At 38.5% G+C, this 17,347-nt stretch overlaps 1 protein-coding gene and 1 pseudogene across 8 annotated transcripts in view; both read right to left on the bottom strand.

Moving 5' to 3' along the window:
* Positions 1 to 17,347, bottom strand: part of INVS (inversin) — a 216,004-nt gene that overhangs the window by 136,407 nt on the left and 62,250 nt on the right. The gene's annotated exons all lie outside the window — the stretch shown is intronic.
* On the bottom strand, positions 706 to 3,330 carry LOC116474245 (homeobox protein NANOG-like; annotated as a pseudogene).

Below are 17,347 nucleotides of genomic sequence, written 5' to 3'. Positions count from 1 at the left end.
GCTCATGCCTGTAATCCTAGCACTTTAGGAGGCTGAGGTGGGCGGATCACAAGTTCAGGAGTTCAAGACCAGTCTGGCCAACATACTGAAACCCAGTCTCTACTAAAAATACAAAAAAATAGCTGGGTATGGTGGTGTGTACCTGTAATCCTAGCTACTTGGGAGGCTGAGGCAGGAGAATCGCATCAACCCAGGAGGTGGAGGTTGCAGTGAGCCAAGATCACGCCACTGCACTCTAGCCCAGGCAGCAGTGCGAGACTCCATCCCTAAATAAATAAATAAAAATAAAAATAAGCAAAGCCTCCCAATCCCAGAAAATAGGAATATACCTTCACCACATCAATTTGTACTTTTACTTCCTATTCTTGAGGCTAGGTTCTAAATCCTAAAGATATTCAAACTAGTATTATATCTACTTATCTATAGCCAGAGAGAGCTTCTATCATGTTGTCCTTAGCAGCCAAGGTTATTAAAAGCTTTTTTCTCCAGAAAGATCCCATAGGAAAAAAAGAAACCTCTCTGATTTGGCTCCAATCATACCCCACCCTCCACAAAATCGACTTGATAGGCATAAAGGAAACAAAGATATGAAGGCAGAACATGCGGCTTCCAAACAAGAAAAATCCTATGAGGGAGGCAGGAGGAGAGAGGAAGGATTCAGCCAGTGCCCAGACTGAAATTGAGTAATATCAGTTTCACTCATCTTTACATATCTTCAGGCTGCATGTTCTTGGAATAGTTTGGGAATAAATCTATGGTTTGTGGAGTACTAAAATACCTAGTGGTCTGCTGTATTCCATTGTAGCTTTCTTCAGCAGTTTCCAAGGAGCCTCCAAGTCACTGAGAGAAGAATTTTGCTGGAACTGCATGCAGGACTTGCAGAGATTCCTCTCCATAGCTATGGAAGGGATTGTTCCAGGCCTGATTGTTCCAGGATTGGGTGCACCAGGTCTGAGTGTTCAGGAATGGCTGTTCTAGGACTGGATGTTCCAGGTCTGGTTGCCCCAGGCTGAACTGCTACAGGTCTGGTTGCTCCGCATTGAAAGGTTCCCAGATGTGTTCGCCAAGCATCCTTGGGGACAGGGAGAATAGAGGCTGGGGTAGGTAGGTGCTCAGGCCTTTGGAATCATACCATTGCTATTCTTTGGGCAGCTGTTTTTCTGCCACCTCTTATATTTTATTCTCTGGTTCTGGAACCAAGTCTTAACCTGTTTGTAGCTAAGATTCAGGATGCTGTAAAGTTCTTGCATCTGCTGGAGGCTGAGGTATTTCTGTCTCTGAAATCTATCACTGAGTACACACAGCTGGGTGGAAGAGAACACAGTTCTGGTCGTCTGTTTCTTGACCAGGACTTTGTCTTCCTTTTTTGCAGTGCTCTTCTCTGCAGAAGTGAGTTGTCTGCCTTTGGGACTGGTGAAAGAATTAGGGCTGTCCAGACTCTGTGTGAGGCATCTCAGCAGAAGCTATATGCAAGGATGGATAGTTTGTTTCAGGCCCACAAATCACAGACATTGGTGAAGAGTCTTACAGTTGGATGCTTCAGAGCAAGGCAGGCTTTGGGGAAAAGCTGGATGCACACTCAGGTTATTATTGAAAAAGGGGAGGAAAAAATTTAAGAGCTGGACTGTAAAAAGGCCTAAGGCTTTAAGACTCTTTTTCTGGAAGATGTCAGAGGAATATGAGCTCCAGAAGTGAAAGTATGAAGAAGTTGGGATGAAGTGAGTTCTCCCACAGTAACAGAAGGCAACCAGCTCAGTTTAGCCCTTTCGCTGCTTTTAAGAGTTTCTCTTCATCTTTGGTTTTCAGCAATTTGATTATGGTATTTTCAGGTGAGATTTTCTTTTTTTTGGAGACAGCATCTCACTCTGTTGCCCAGGCTGGAGTGCAGTGGCGCAATTCTGGCTCACTGCAACCTCCTCCTCCTGGGTTCAAGCGATTCTCCTGCCACAGCCTCCTGAGTAGCTGGGATTACAGGCACGCACCACCATGCACAGCTAATTTTGTATTTTTAGTAGAGATGGGATTTCACCATGTTAGCCAGGCTGATCTCCAACTCCTGACCTCAGGTGGTCCGACTGCCTCGGCCTCCCAAAGTGTGGGATTACAGGCATAAGCTACCACGCCCAGCCAAGATTTTCTTTGTATTTATCTTATTGGAGTTCATTACGTTTCTTGAATATTTAAATGTATGTCTTTCACCAAGTTTGGGCAATTTTTGGCCATCATTTTCTTAATTATTTTTCTGCCCCATTCTCTCTCTCTCCTATCTTTGTAATTACAAACAGTTTGGTCTTTCAATATTGTCCTACAAATCACTGAGACTCACTTTTTTCTTAGTATATTTGCTTTTTTTTTTTTTTTTAAATATTGGTTAATTTCTATTGATTTATCTTCAAGTTCACTGAGTCTTCTTTATCTCCAATCTGCTGATAAGCCCTTCTAGTGAATCTTTAGATATTGTATTTTTCAGTTCTAGAATTTCCATTAGTTCTTTTTATAGAGTTTCTATTTTTCTGCAAGACATCCTATCTGTTTATTCATTATGAACATATTTTTCTTTGCATCCTTAAGCAGAGTTAAAAGACCTGCTTTAAATTCCTTGTCTGCTCATTAAAATCTGGAACAACAAAGATGGTTGTTCTCCATTGTTACTTTTTTTCGTGAGTATGGAACACATTTTACTGTTTGTCCTCATGTCTAGCAATATTTGAGAATACCTCAGACACTGAAAATGATGTGTTGTAAAGATTCTGGATTCTGTTATGTTATGCTGAAGACTATTCATTTTTTGTTTTAGCAGGCAGATACCTTGGCTGAACCCAAACTCTAAATTATGTTTTTTCCTGCATAGGCAGGCAGCAGCTAAATCACTGATGAGTTATTTTAGCCTTAGCTTGGCTGCCTGAATTTTTCCCCATCTATGTTTAGGTTAGGGGTTAGTCAGAGATTTTGGCAGTTTATATGTAGAGGTTAGGCCTTCCCTTATATGAATTTCTCTGTTCTGGAACATCTCTGTTCTGGAATGAAGTCTCACTCTGTTACCCAGGCTGGAGTGCAATGGCACGATCTTGGCTCACTGCAACCTCTGCCTCCCGGGTTCAAGCGATTCTCCTGTCTCAGCCTCCTGAGTAGCTGGGATTACAGGCGTGCACCAGCACGCCCAGCTAATTTTTTGTATTTTTAGTAGAGACAGGGTTTCACCATGTTGGCCAGGCGAGTCTCGAACTCCCTACCTCAAGTGATCCACCTGCCTTGGCCTCCCAAAGTGCTGGGATTACAGGTGTGAGCCACTGCGCCCAGCCTGAAACATCTCTTCTGACTTACAGCCATTGCCCCAAATGCTGTCCTTTGATTCTTCAAAAAGAAAGAATGCAGATTTCTATTCAGTTTTCATCCTCTTTGAAGAACTGAGTAGGCCCTGTTATAAAAGTGGAAACTCACCCAGTGCTATCCTCTTCTTACAGTCTTCCAAGGGCTGATTATACTACAATTTCTGCCTACTTGGTCACTCTTCAATTCCTCCAGATAGTTGTTTTTATATTTTGTTCAGAGTTTATAAATGTTATCTACTGGAGGGCTGATCCAATAGGAGCTACTACACCATTTTCAAAAGCCATTGCTACTTTAAAAGGCTTTCTAGATGGTTAAGTACTGCTGTGTCAATCTTGATGATGTGAGAAATACTTAGGCCATCTCAATCATCTTCATCCTTCTAACTAAGTTAATCTAAGACAATGGTAGCCCTGCACTGACCACTAAGAAAGCACACACCTTGAGCCATCCATCCAACTATTATAACCTGGGACTTGGTATCTAGTGCTTTCAAATCTAGTGATTATCACCGGGCTTTCATATTTTCCCCCAAGTGGCCAATTCACTCTATTGAACTAATAATCTGACTCACTGGGTGGAATAGCCACTCAATCTTAAGCTCTATTCTGGCTGGTGATTGGAACCCTCCTACTCTTGGACAGAGTTTCAAGTTGCCCACTGCCTACCTGTAGTGGACTCACAAGTATTATCTGACTCTCTATCTACTTATTTTTAAATCTTGTGCTAACAATAGCTGCCCTTGATTACAGGTAAACTATAATCTTTATGCAGCTCAATGTCCCCTCCTGCTGAACCTCTGTAACCAGCTTCTCTTAGAGCTTTCCTTGTCCAAGTAGATGAGATCAGTACCAAGCTTCTGTCCTTTCTCGCTGAGTTAAATGCTATATCTCATTAATAGACTCCAAAGTTGGAACAATAAAAGATTTTAGAGAAGTAGTGGTATTTTTAAACATCTCTGCAAAACTGAAAAATAGAAAACAAAATGATCCAAGGATGTTAGATATTAAACTGTATCCAGAACGAATTCTGACACTACAAGAATTCATTGTTTCATTCCTTGAAGGTATTTATTTAGCACCTATTTTATGCAAGGCATTGTAGGAAGATATAAAGATAAATTTGATAGGATTCTGTATTCTAGAAGCTCACAGAATAATGGGGTAAATTTGTTCATGAATAATTATGGGATAAAAAGGGCTAAGATTCATAAGTAAGGGTCCAATGTTACTCTTAGAACTGGTACCTAAGTGTTTTGGTTGACATTTCTTAATTTTAACTTCAATCTGCTTGAATACATTTTTTTTTTTACATGCTCAAGGGCCTTATCATTCTGTGATCTAAGTCAGGGCTCTTTATTTTTTTATTTTATTATTTTTATTTTTTTTTATTATACTTTAGGTTTTAGGGTACATGTGCACAATGTGCAGGTTTGTTACATATGTATCCATGTGCCATGTTGTTTTCCTGCACCCATTAGCTCGTCATTTAGCATTAGGTATATCTCCTAATGCTGTCCCCGCCCCCCCCACCCCCCACCCCACAACAGTACCCGGAATGTGATGTTCCCCTTCCTGTGTCCATGAGTTCTCATTGTTCAATTCCCACCTATGAGTCCCTTAACATAATCAAAGGTTTTACAAAGTCCTTTCAAATCTATTAATTTATTTAACTCCTGTAAGAACCTAAGTATTGCCACAAATTTAAAAAATAGGAAACGGAAGTCCAGAGTATTTAAACTTAAAACTTGCCTAAAATCACTCTGTTAGAAAGAAGCAGAGCCTAAGTCATGAATCTAGGTCTTCTGATTTGTATCAGTCCAATGCTTTTGCCAATGTTATACCTGATATACATCAGAGAAAAGAAAGAGATGCATGGAGAAAATTATAAAGAAGGCAAAATGTACCAATTTTGTCAAGAGGTATGAGGAAGTAGGAAAGGTATATGAATTTGGTGATCAGAAGGGCAGTGGTGAGTTAGTTGCAAATCCCTTTCATTTAGTCCAACTTAATCAATATTCAAGTTTTAAATCTAACTCTTCAGTAAATATTCAAATTTATTTATTGTCCTCCATGTAGGACAGACACTTCATAGTCTGATCCCACTTTACTTGTCCAATATCATCTCTCCATGTTTTCTACCTCAGTCAATAATCCATACATATTGAGCTATAGTCGTATGTTGCCTAACAATGGGAATATGTTCTGCAAAATGTATCATTAGGTGATTTTGTCATAGTGTGAACATCATAGTATACACAAACCTAGATGTTATAACTTATTATACACCTAGGCTATATGGTATAACCTGTTGCTCCTAGACTTCAAACCTGTACAGTATATTACTGTATTGAATACTCTAGGTAAATAAAACACAATGGTAAGTATTCATGTGTCTAAACATACTTAAACATAGAAAAAGTACAGTAAAAATATTCTACGAAAGATAAAAAATAGGCTGGGTGTGATGGCTCATGGGACCACCATTGTATATGTGGTCTGAAGTTAAACAAAATGTCATTATGTGGCACGTGACTGTACATATTCTTTCCCTCCTTGAGAATACTCCAAGGGAATGGAGGGAATACTCCTTGGGAATGGGCTTCCCATCTCTTTTCTCCTCTCCACTTAGCATAGTTGCTATCTATTGAAGGAAGCCATTCTTGACCACAACACCCCAGGATGGCTTAGATGCCCCTCTTACATTTTCCTATGATATACCTAGGCTTACTCCTTTTCTAGCATTTAACACAGGAATACTATATTTTCATTATCCATTTAGCTTGTCTGTTGTCCCCATTAAACTATGAACTTCTTTGAGGGCAGGATAGTCCCTGTCATGGTTGTATTTCCATAACTTAGCACAGTGGCTTTTGCACAAATATTTGTTGAGTGAATAATAAGGATTATAAGGAGTTACAAAGCAACAAAATATTCTAATCTAACCTCAAGGGCAACAATTTTGTTTATAGGTCATAGAAAGTATGTTCTGATCAAAACCCCAAACACAAACCTATTTAAACCTAAACTTTGAACTTCTTTTGCAAGGATATCAAATCTGATCTTACCATTTTCTTTTTTATTTATTATTTTTTTTTTGAGACAGAATCTTGCTCTGTCACCCAAGCTGGAGGGCAGTGGTGTGATTACAGCTTACTGCAGCCTCGACCTCCTAGGCTCAAGCAATCCTCCCTCTCAGCCTCCCAAGTAGCTGGAACCACAGCTGTGAACCAACATGACTGCTAATTTAAATTTTTTTCTTTTTTTTTTTTGTACAGACAGGGTCTCACTATGTTGCTGAGGCTGGTCTCAAACTCCTGGGCTCAACTGATCCTCTGGCCTTGGTCTCCCAGAGTGCTAGGAATACAGATGTGAGCCATTGTGTTTGGCTGACCTTACCATTTCCTATGAGTAATTCTGCTGAAGTATAAATGTACTCACAATTATACTTCCACAGATAGAGCTCTAGAAGAACTGCATGAAATCTGAGAAATTTCTGTAATCACGAATAATTGTTTGAAATTTTAAATATTTCTAGCTTAGATCAAGCAAAGCAAGTACTTTAGATAACCATAATTCCAAATTCTTAGTCAGTAGTATTGAGAATTTTGCTGATCTTCACCGTGGATTACACAAGTGAGTAAAATCATAGAATTTTCAAGCCAGCACTGATCAGAAAGAACTTAATGAAATATTTGTAATGGTAATAAACAGTATGGACCTCAGGGTTTGAAGGGCCCAATGAGATAACCAGGTTCATCCATCTAGTGTCTTTTGTATACGCATTTAGTTCTTTTGGAGTATTTTTTGAAGTTATTTCAAATTGGTTAGCTGGGCTTTGAATGACTATAGAAAAGGGACCATGGGTTTATAGAGATGGACTAAGTATATAATCCATAAGTTAGAAATGCCTATTCACATACTCTTGGCATTACTGTCAACTAACCTTTATTCAGGGCTTTCACAAAGATATACTGTATAGATGATGCTTACAAATGCTCTTAGTACCTACCACATTGTAAAAACATTTTTAAAAAATTATACATGCTTTTGGACAACAGCAATGCACTGAATTTGTACATAGAGAATGGATTCATAAAGAAGTTTATACTTTTTTTATAAAATTGTGTGTAACATTTATCGTTATTAAATTTGCTCAATTTCTATGAAATTTAGTGGAATTTAAAGTCATTTACTTGGCCTTGCAGAGGTAGTATTAAGAGCTCCATAGATTAGAGAACAAGCTAACTCATTTTTCTCAAATACCTTCTCCATTCCTACTCCAAATGATGGCATTATAGCATAAATATAAAGGAGTACAGCATAAGTATGTAGGGATATACAAAAACATTTTGGGACTGAATTGGACATGATACCATTGATATCACTTAAATGCAATCCTGTCACTTGCTAAGGAAGAAAAAATTAGGCATTCCTTTGAAGAAGTAATTTAGCCAATGCATAATTCTTCACTTTTTGGATTAGTTCAGGTTGGAATAAATGAAAGATTTTGTTTTATAAGAGACCACATTTCTAAATGAGCAGGGGAGAAAAATAACTGTCACATATCCATATTTCATTATTAACTAATCTATCCTTTTAATGTCTCACTTATTTTTTCTATTAATAGTATTAAAAATGCTTATCACTTGTAAATTCTAACAATGAGATGACAACTTATGCAATTTCTCTCATAAAGTTTCATTTTTCACCTCCATTCAAGTGGTTTATCTTCTGGCATCACCAAAGACAAAAGAACCAACCTGGATTTGTATAGCGTTATGTGTGAATGTGTGTGTATATTACACATTCAACCTTAAAAATATCATTTAAAGTTCCATAGATTTATTATCTAAAGGGATATTTAATTAAGTTTAAAAGGGAGCACATGTTAGCTGAATCAACTTCAGGATCTATTCCTTTGTATAAAGGGCTTTCACATGCCTTTCTCCTCAGTTCTGAAAGCACAAGGTTCCTTATTCCCTTCACCATGAATAAGGCCGACATTTGACAGCTTCACAAGGCTGACAGGGTTACCCAACAGCCCACCCTCCCTATTCTCAATCCAATTAGACCTCTAATCCTCCAGATGAAAGGCCCAACTGCTCACGTTCCTCATGACAACGACAGCTATTGATTATTTGTCACTGCAGCTAACACCTTCCCTGTCGAGGCTGCTCTGACAGAAGCAAACCTACCAAATTAGACAGCACTTTATCTGCCCTGGAGGCCAAATGGCACAACAAGTAAAGGCTAATAAATGGTATAAAAATGAACAAATCATAACATTATGACAGGCTGATCGTTGCCAGCAGCCTCCCAGCTCAAGCTTGATGTTCTGTTAGTCTGGCTCCTTCTCTTTCCTCTCTGCTGTAGCTCCAACTTTGACTGAATTAAAGGCCAGAACAATTAAGGCATTTGACCAGCAAAGATAAGCCAATTGAAGTATCACCAAGGGACAAAAATGTCAATAACTGACTGCCATTTGTCAATACAAACATTCTGGAGATGCAAATGCTCCGGCCTCTGCTCTCCACTAGGCTGCACTGACTCACTTTCCAGCAAGAGTCAGCTCAAATGGACAGTCTGTGGCTATTTAACGAGAAGAAAAAAAAATAAAGAAAAGAGAAAGAAATATCTAGTCCCAAGAGAGGTAATATGCTATGAAGTACAAGCAGGAGTCGCTGGTGTGGGGAGGAAGGATTGTTATGAGAAAAAGAAAGATAGCAAAACAGGATTATTCTTCCTTTAAAAATATTCTAATATTAAACAACTGGAATCTCATAGTATGTTTTTTGCCCAAAATATAGGCATCATGTAAGAAATCCTGGATCACCTGGGAGAATTATTAAAGCTATAACTTTAGAAGTACACTCATTCATTCAACAAATATTTTTTGAGCACCAACTACTAGTTCTAGGCAATAGGGATAAATTAGTGAATAAACAGACCAAAAATAAATCCCCAGCTTCATGAAGTTTATATTATAGTGGGGCAAAAGACAATAAGCAAGATAAATAAGTAAAATATATAGTATTTTAGATAGTGTTAAGTGCTAAGAAAAGACATAAAGCAGAGTAGGGAGAATACAATGTGTGAGGTGAGGCAGGTATTAGATAGGATTGCCAGAAAAGGGTTCACTGAGACAGTGATTTGAATAAGAAACTGATGAAAACAAGGGAGTTCAACACAGAGATTCCTACTGGAACAGCATTCCTAGGAGAGGGAAGAACAAACGCAAAAACCTGTGGTGACAGCTTGACTCATCTACTAGAGGAACAGCACTGAGGTCAGAGTGGTGTATGTGGAGGAAATATGTGGAAGATTAGAAATAAGGTCATACAAACAACAGAATTCAGAACATGAAATAAAAGGCTTGATAGGTCACAGGAAATACTTAGTCTTTTACTCTGAGATGGAAAATCTTATTTTATTTATTTATTTTTGAGATAGAGTCTCCCTCTGCCACCCAGGCTGGAGTGCAGTGATCTTGGCTCACTGCAAACTCCAACTCCCAGGTTCAAGTGATTCTTGTGCCCCAGCCTCTGGTGTAGCTGGGACTACAGGCATGCACCACCATATCTGGGTAAATTTTGTATTTTTAGTAGAGACGGGGTTTTGCCATGTTGGCCAGGCTGGTTTTGAACTCCTAACCTCAAATGATCTGCCTGACTTGGTTTCCCAAAGTGCTGGTGTAAGCCACTGCGCTCAACTGGAAAATCCTTTAGGGGGTCTGGAGCAGAGGAGTGACAAGTTTTAAAGGATCATTCTGGTTGATATGTTGGGCATAGACTGCAGGGGGCAAGAGCAGAAATCAGGAGACCAATTAGGACACTATTATAATTATCCAAGCAAGGTTACTACAATAATCTAATCCAACATGATGGTGGCTAGGACCAAAGTGGTGGTAAAGGGAATGTTGAGAAAAGTGGTTGCATTCTGGACAAATCTAGATTTATAGATAAATCAACAAATCAAATTTGTTTATAGATACCAGTATCATACAGGTGAACAGGACTTTGTATAAAAATATTAATAGGTGCTCAATGCATGTTAGTTGAATTGAATTCTCTACCTGGCAGTTCTGTTAAAAATGCTATGCCTTGTAGCAAAGGATCTGTGGCTTCTTTTTTTTCTTAGACAGGGTCTCATTCTGTTGCCCAGGCTGGAGTACAGTGGTGGGAGCATGGCTCCCAGCAGCCCTGACCTCCCAGGCTCAAGTGGTCCTTCCACCTCAGCTTCTTGAGTAGCTGGGACTACAGGCATGTGCCACCATGCCTGGCTAGTTTTTGTTTTGTTTTGTTGTTGTTGTTTGTAGAGATGGGGTCTTGCTATGTTGCCAGGGCTGGTCTTGAACTCCTGGGCTCAACCCATCATCCTACCTAGGCTTCCCAAAGGAGCTCTGGCTAAACACAAATTTTCTAAAGATGACTTTAAGCACAGACTTTGGAGTCAAACAGATACATATTTGAACCCTGGTTCTGCCACTTAATGACAAAGTACTCAAGTTCTTGAGTCTCAGGTTTTTCATCTAGACAATGTGATATTCTATCATTCTTGACTGGGTGAGCAGAAGGAGTAGAGATGTAAGAAGAGGTTAAGTTTAAAACCTTTTAGCCCAGAATTAGAATAGGAAGTGATGAAATAATATTTTCATTGCTTAAAAAAATCCCCAAGCTCTGTCCACTATAAAAGCCTAGAAACAATCACCAATCTGGTAGCAGTGAGAACCCTAGATCCTAGATTGTGTTCTCCAAATACTTTTTCCTACTAAAAGTAAAGCTATTGGAGAAATAGCTGATTCCAGGTCTGAAACAAAAAATATAGAAATGAATCTGGAATATTTGGACATAGCAGATAGCAAGTAAGCTGTCAAATACTAGGCTCATGTCAAATGGATCCAGAAGTCTACTTGACAGGCCTCCCACAGGCCAAAAATAGAGTAATCTGAATACTAATTAAGGATAATAACTTCAATGGATTGATACAGCAAATATGTTAAAATGATACTAAAAAATTATAGGCCTTGTTCATAATGATACTAAAAATGAAAAAAAAATGAATTGATTATCCTAGGAGGATGCCAGGAAACCAATTCATTATTTTGAAAATTGGTAAATAAAGAGGGAGAATCAAGCATTCATCCTTCCTTTCCTATATGAACTGTACCACTGAGTAATCTAATAGTAGATAAGGGGAAATTTCTCTTTAATGAATTATTCCAGCTAATAACCGTAGGATAGATGGTAGAATTAAAGTATCATCATTTTGCAACTCCTAATGAACAATGGGCTCTAGGCACCGAGCATCATAATTGTTAACATCATAAAAATAGACACAGTGAAACATTATGTCCCTCCTAAGAATGAATGTACCATAATAATAAAACAGTTTGCCAAAAATTGAACTGTAATTCTAACAAAAAAAATGATAAATGCTTGAGGTGATAAATACCCCACTTACCCTGATATGACTATGACACATTGTATGCCTGTATCAAAACATTACATGTGCCCCATAAATACATATACCTACTAAATACCCATAAAAATGTGAAATTTAAAAAAAGAAAAAAAATTGAACAATAATAAGATCAAGTCTTTAGATACAACAGTTAATTTACAGGAAATACATAGGACTGAGGAATAGGTTTATCACACCTGAAGGGAGAATCATCTTACTGAGGCAGTCAGTCTAGACTAAGACATCAAGTTAGGGCAGGGGTTAAGCCACAATAGCCAAAAAGTTGTAAAAAAAAAAAAAAAAAAAAAAAAGAAAGAAAAAGCCAAAAGAAACAAAGAGAGATGGAGGGTGAATCTATAGATTAAAAAAGACTTGACATATCAGCCAATCACAATATATAGCTCTTATTTGGAATCCAATTCAAACGTGTAAATAAACAAAAACATTTATGACATTTATGAGACAATGGTAATTTGAACATCAATGGGCTATTTTATGATACTATGATATTAAGTGATTCTTATTACATTTTTTGAAAAGTATTATCATGATTATATTTTAAAAGGTCATTTCCTCTTAGAAATACATATTGATATAATGATATCACTGCAATATCTGAGATTTGCTTTAACATGGGAAGGGGAGAAGTTAATGAAGGAATACAGGAAATAAGATTAGCATGATCTGGTAATTACTGAAGCTGAGTGATGATATATGGAGGGTCATTTTACTATTCTATTTTTGAATATGTTTGAAGTTCTCCTTAAGAAAACATTTTTTAAAATGAGGCTTAAAAAAAACTTAGTGTCAAAGTCTTTGACTCTTCCTTTCACATCTATAATTTGCAGAAAATTCAAGATATATTTAATACTGGCTACGACACGGTGACTAGAGTTAATAATGTATTATATGCTTGAAAATTGCTAAGAGAGTGGATTTTAAGTGTTGACACCATGTATAAATGAGGTAGTTATACATAATTAACATATGTACTACTTCATAATTAATTTAGCCAATCCACAATGTATACATATTTCAAAACATCATGTTGTACACATAAATACATACAATTTTTGTCAATTAAAATTAAAATAAATAAATTAGAAAAAAATAAAATTGGACTTCTAACCACCTCTGCCACTACCACTCTGGTCCAAGCCAACATCAACTCTCAGCTTCCTAATTAGTCTCTCTTCTGCTTTCATCCTTTGACAGTCTATCCTCAACACAGCAGTTAGAATGAACCTTTCAAAATATAAGCTAGATCATATTTTCTGTGCTCAAACACTTCAATAACCGTACCCTCTTGTGCAGTGTAAAGGTAGAATCATTAAATAGCATACAGGCCTTCTGTGATCTCTGAACTTGTCCTTACTTGACTAGAGCCACAGTGGCCTCCTTGCTGTTTCTTGTAAATAACGAAGCATGTGCCCATTTCTAGACCTTGCACTTGGCATATTCTCTCCCAGAAAGGTTTGTTCCTTCATAATCTTTAAGTATTGGCTTAAATATTACTTTCTTAAGTGAGGTCTACCCTGATCACCCTATTTATATTTGCAAACCCCTACATTCCCTATCACCCTCACCTGTCTTATTTTTTTTCCATAGCATGTATCCCCATCTGACATAATATATACTTTAAAAATGTATTCGCTTGTTTATTGGTTTGTTTCCCACCAACAAAATGTAAGATCCTTGAAGTCAGGGATTTTTGTTTTGTTTTGTTCACTGCTATATTCCACATATATAGAGCAGTACGTTATGGTTAGCAGGTGCTCAATAAATATCTGTTATTAAATTAATTCTTTCAATTTTCAGATCATTGCTTTTTAAATTCTGAATTCAGAGACTAGATCATTGCTTTTTATCACTACACTTCTCAATTAAGTTTGTGGGGTAACAACATGTGAGGTGGTGCCTGCGTTTGTTACTGGAACAGCTAAGTGATTTGACTGTTTCCTCATCTGGGAGCATTTGGGAGGAAATATCCACATTTGCTAAAAAAAAAAAAAAAAAAAAAAAAAGAATACAACATCAACGTAGGGTAAAAGTTAGGGTCACCCCAGTGGCAAGAAAGAGTCTGTAGAGCTGGTTTTCTTGTAGCCTAGAGCTAAAGGGCAATGCCACTAGATGGAATTCCATGAAGGTGTCCTACAGCCTATGGCCATTGCTTTTGAAAGTAGTTAGGTTCACAAGGCTCTGTAAGTGTCCAACAGACATTGTGGCTGACACCATGGATTGCCTGGCTAATATATATGCTCATCCTCTTCTAGGCTTCTAGGCCAACAGAACCCTGATATTAGTTGGTCTCCTTTTAAGTAGATATGTCCTTTCAGAGAAGGCTGGGTCCTTGCCAAACTCAGAAGGTGACCTTTTTTTTTTTTAAGACAGAGTCTTGCTCTGTCACCCAGGCTGGAGTGCAGTGGCATGATCTCGGCTCACTGCAACCTCCGCCTCCCAGGTTCAAGCAATTCTCTGCCTCAGCCTCCTGAGTAGCTGGGATTACTGGTGCCCGCCAAGGTGACTTTGAATGACAGAGCAATCAGGAAGTTTTCATTTTCCTTGCCAAGGGATAGGATTAGGCCTGGGAATCAAAGGAATGGAAAGAGCATCTGCCACCGGGCTTCTGAGAAGATTTTCCATGTTCAAAAGATAAACAAGATATGGGTATTTGATTTTTCTGCTTCTAGATATTGTGGCCTGTATGCAATGTCTGAAATTTAGGCAGCTACCTTGAAATTAACTCCACGGAAAGCTAGCCTAAGAGTATAAGCCAACATCCTGATTACGGCAGAGAATAAAGATTTAAAAACCCAGGTCCTTGCTAATATCATTGAGCCAGAGTTAATCAACCCTGGATATTAACTCTTGTTATGTAAGACTGCTTGATGTGTAAAATAATAGATGTGCTTGTCATCTAAGCCACTTTTATGTTATTCGTATTAACAGAAAATGTGTATTAATGATACAAATTTCCATGATGGACCCAAATGACTATAGAGCCACCCAAGCAAATATGAAATATTTCAGGAAAGGAAATCAGCTAGAGTATAGACTGCATTTCTGAACTCTAGTTGATTGTGCTACCAGCCCGTTACTTATTATTATACCATTTAGTCTATTATTTCCGGCTCCTTTTTGTGGCCCACATGGTGCCTCATGTCAGTTCCCAGCCTTTTCTTCCAGGCTCTGTCTTCTGTGTGAGATGCTCCTTGCAGGAAGTCTAACTGTTTATTACTCTGGAGGTTTTAGTTTGAAGTTTTTTTAGTTGACAAACAATGAATGGGATTGATAATTATCTTCTGGGGTCCTTGTGACCTTCCAATTTTCCCAGTTGAAGTTCTCTATCTGTAGGGTATGCTCTCTTTCCTTCCGTTTTGGGGCTTACCTTGACTCTAATCAAGGCAAGATTTAAGTCTAACTCATTAGTGATTAGCAAGAGTTAAATCAACATAAGTGAAGCCTGACCAGATTTCTGTCTTGCTCCTGCAATCCAATCCTAACCTTGTGCCCCAAGGTCTAGAAAATTGATATTCATCCACCCATCCATCCATCCATCCATCCATCCGGCCAGCCACTCGACAGCATTATGGTCTTAGTCACTGGGGCTCCAATTATGTTCTTTGTAAACTAACTTCAAAACCTTCCTGACACCCAAATTTCCTCAATTTCCTACCTTTTGTGAGTTCTCCTAAGGAATGAATTATAAGGCCCACTTCTGGCAGACTGACAAAATTAAAGTAGATCATATTCAAATTCTTTTGGAGCACAACACTCAATTTATGAGGTTTTTTTTTTTTTTTTGAGATGGAAGCCTCGCTCTGTCATCCAGGCTGGGCCAGAGTGCAGTGGTGCGATCTCGGCTCACTGCAACCTCCGTCTCCTGAGTTTAAGCGATTATCTTGCCTCAGTCTCCCGAATAGCTGGGACTACAGGTGCCCGCCACCACACCCAGCTAATTTTTGTATTTTTGGTACAGATAGAGTTTCACCATGTTGGCCAGACTGGTCTCAAACTCCTTATTGCAGGTGATCCGCCCAACTCGGCCTCCCAAAGTGCTGGGATTGCAGGTGTGAGCCACCATGCCCAGCCAATTTATGAAATTTTTGTCATAAGAAGACAACTGCCTAGACTAAATGGTAGTAGAGGGAATGGGAAGAAAAGAATAAATGTGGGATGACTGACAAACAAGATCAACAGAGCTTTTTTTTTTTTTTTTGAGACAGAGTCTTACTCTGTCACCCAGGCTGGAGTGTAGTGGTGTGATCTCAGCTCACTGCAACCTCCGCCTCCCGGGTTCAAGCGATTCTCCTGCCTCAGCCTCCTGAGTAGCTGGGATTACAGGTGCCCACCACCATGCCTGGCTAATTTTGATCAATAGAATTTGATGTGTCTTGGGACTGAGGAAGTCAGAAGGAGTCAAAGATTAGGGTAATATTTTGAGCCCAAATTACTGAGGAATAATACTTTTCTTCATAACAATGGGGAAATTAACAAAGGAAGCTATGTGTTAGGTTACAGTGGGATATTTAAATGTAAATTATAGAGGGAGATAACTGAACTAAATTTAGGAAAAAGAGCACAACTATAAATTCAGACTTGCAAGTCAGCCTTATGGAAGTGAAGTAGAACAACTGAGCTCTAGGGAGAATGTATAAATGCAGGAAGGGACTCTATTGACTAATAAATGTGTGTGTTTCATAATCTGCACATAAATGATGAGACTAAAAAGGTAATCTGCTATGCTGTTTGGGAAGACAGTCAATTAGACATCCAGGATTTCTTGTCATTATATATATCACTCTGTATTCAAGATACAGATGCATTCCTTTTGAACTCTGAGGGCTACCTCATAGGGTTGTACGAGGTGTACAAATGGTGCAATGCATAACCTGTGTAGTTATCTAGCAGTCCTGTCTCAGTGGCTGACTGTGCTAAATGGTGAGCTCTTTAAAACCAATGAAGAACGTCTTCCTCACCACAAGAATCCTCCATGCATAGAGAGTGGGACAGAATATGCCCTCAGAATATGCTTGCTGAATGAGCTCCCAGAAGGGCATTGTTTCAATGTTCTCTTGACCATCTTCATTTGGAAGTAGCAAAGGCTTCACAAGATACATCAAAGCAAAGCCTGATGCTGCTCTGTTCATAATTTTACAGCAATCATTTGTACTTCTAGAGGCTACCCTGGTTAGAAATCATGAAGTAGGTTCCTCCCACAATACTGAGGACACATAGTTTGGGGAGATGGTCCACGGCAGCATTTTCATTATGGTCAAGTGTGATGACATCCTCCTAGAACATCCATTCTGACAACAGCAGAATCATCAGAGTCGATTCATTAGAAGAGGATTTTGATGAATAAACCTTTAGCTACACTTTCTGAGAAGGCTCCAGAGTTATGAGGCAAAAAAATTATTTCCAACTACTCAAGCAGAGACACCTGGTAATTTCATAGTTATTAGTATAACTCACATATAATATTTTAATAGGAGGCATCCTCAGTGATGAAGATATTTTAAATTAGTAGAAGAGAGGGGCTATGAACACCAGAG

Source organism: Hylobates moloch, unplaced genomic scaffold (assembly GCF_009828535.3).
Source record: "Hylobates moloch isolate HMO894 unplaced genomic scaffold, HMol_V3 SCAFFOLD_10, whole genome shotgun sequence".
NCBI classification, from domain to species: Eukaryota; Metazoa; Chordata; class Mammalia; order Primates; family Hylobatidae; genus Hylobates; species Hylobates moloch.
The sequence above is the reverse complement of the archived record's forward strand: the minus strand, read 5'-3'. Positions and strand labels throughout refer to the sequence as shown.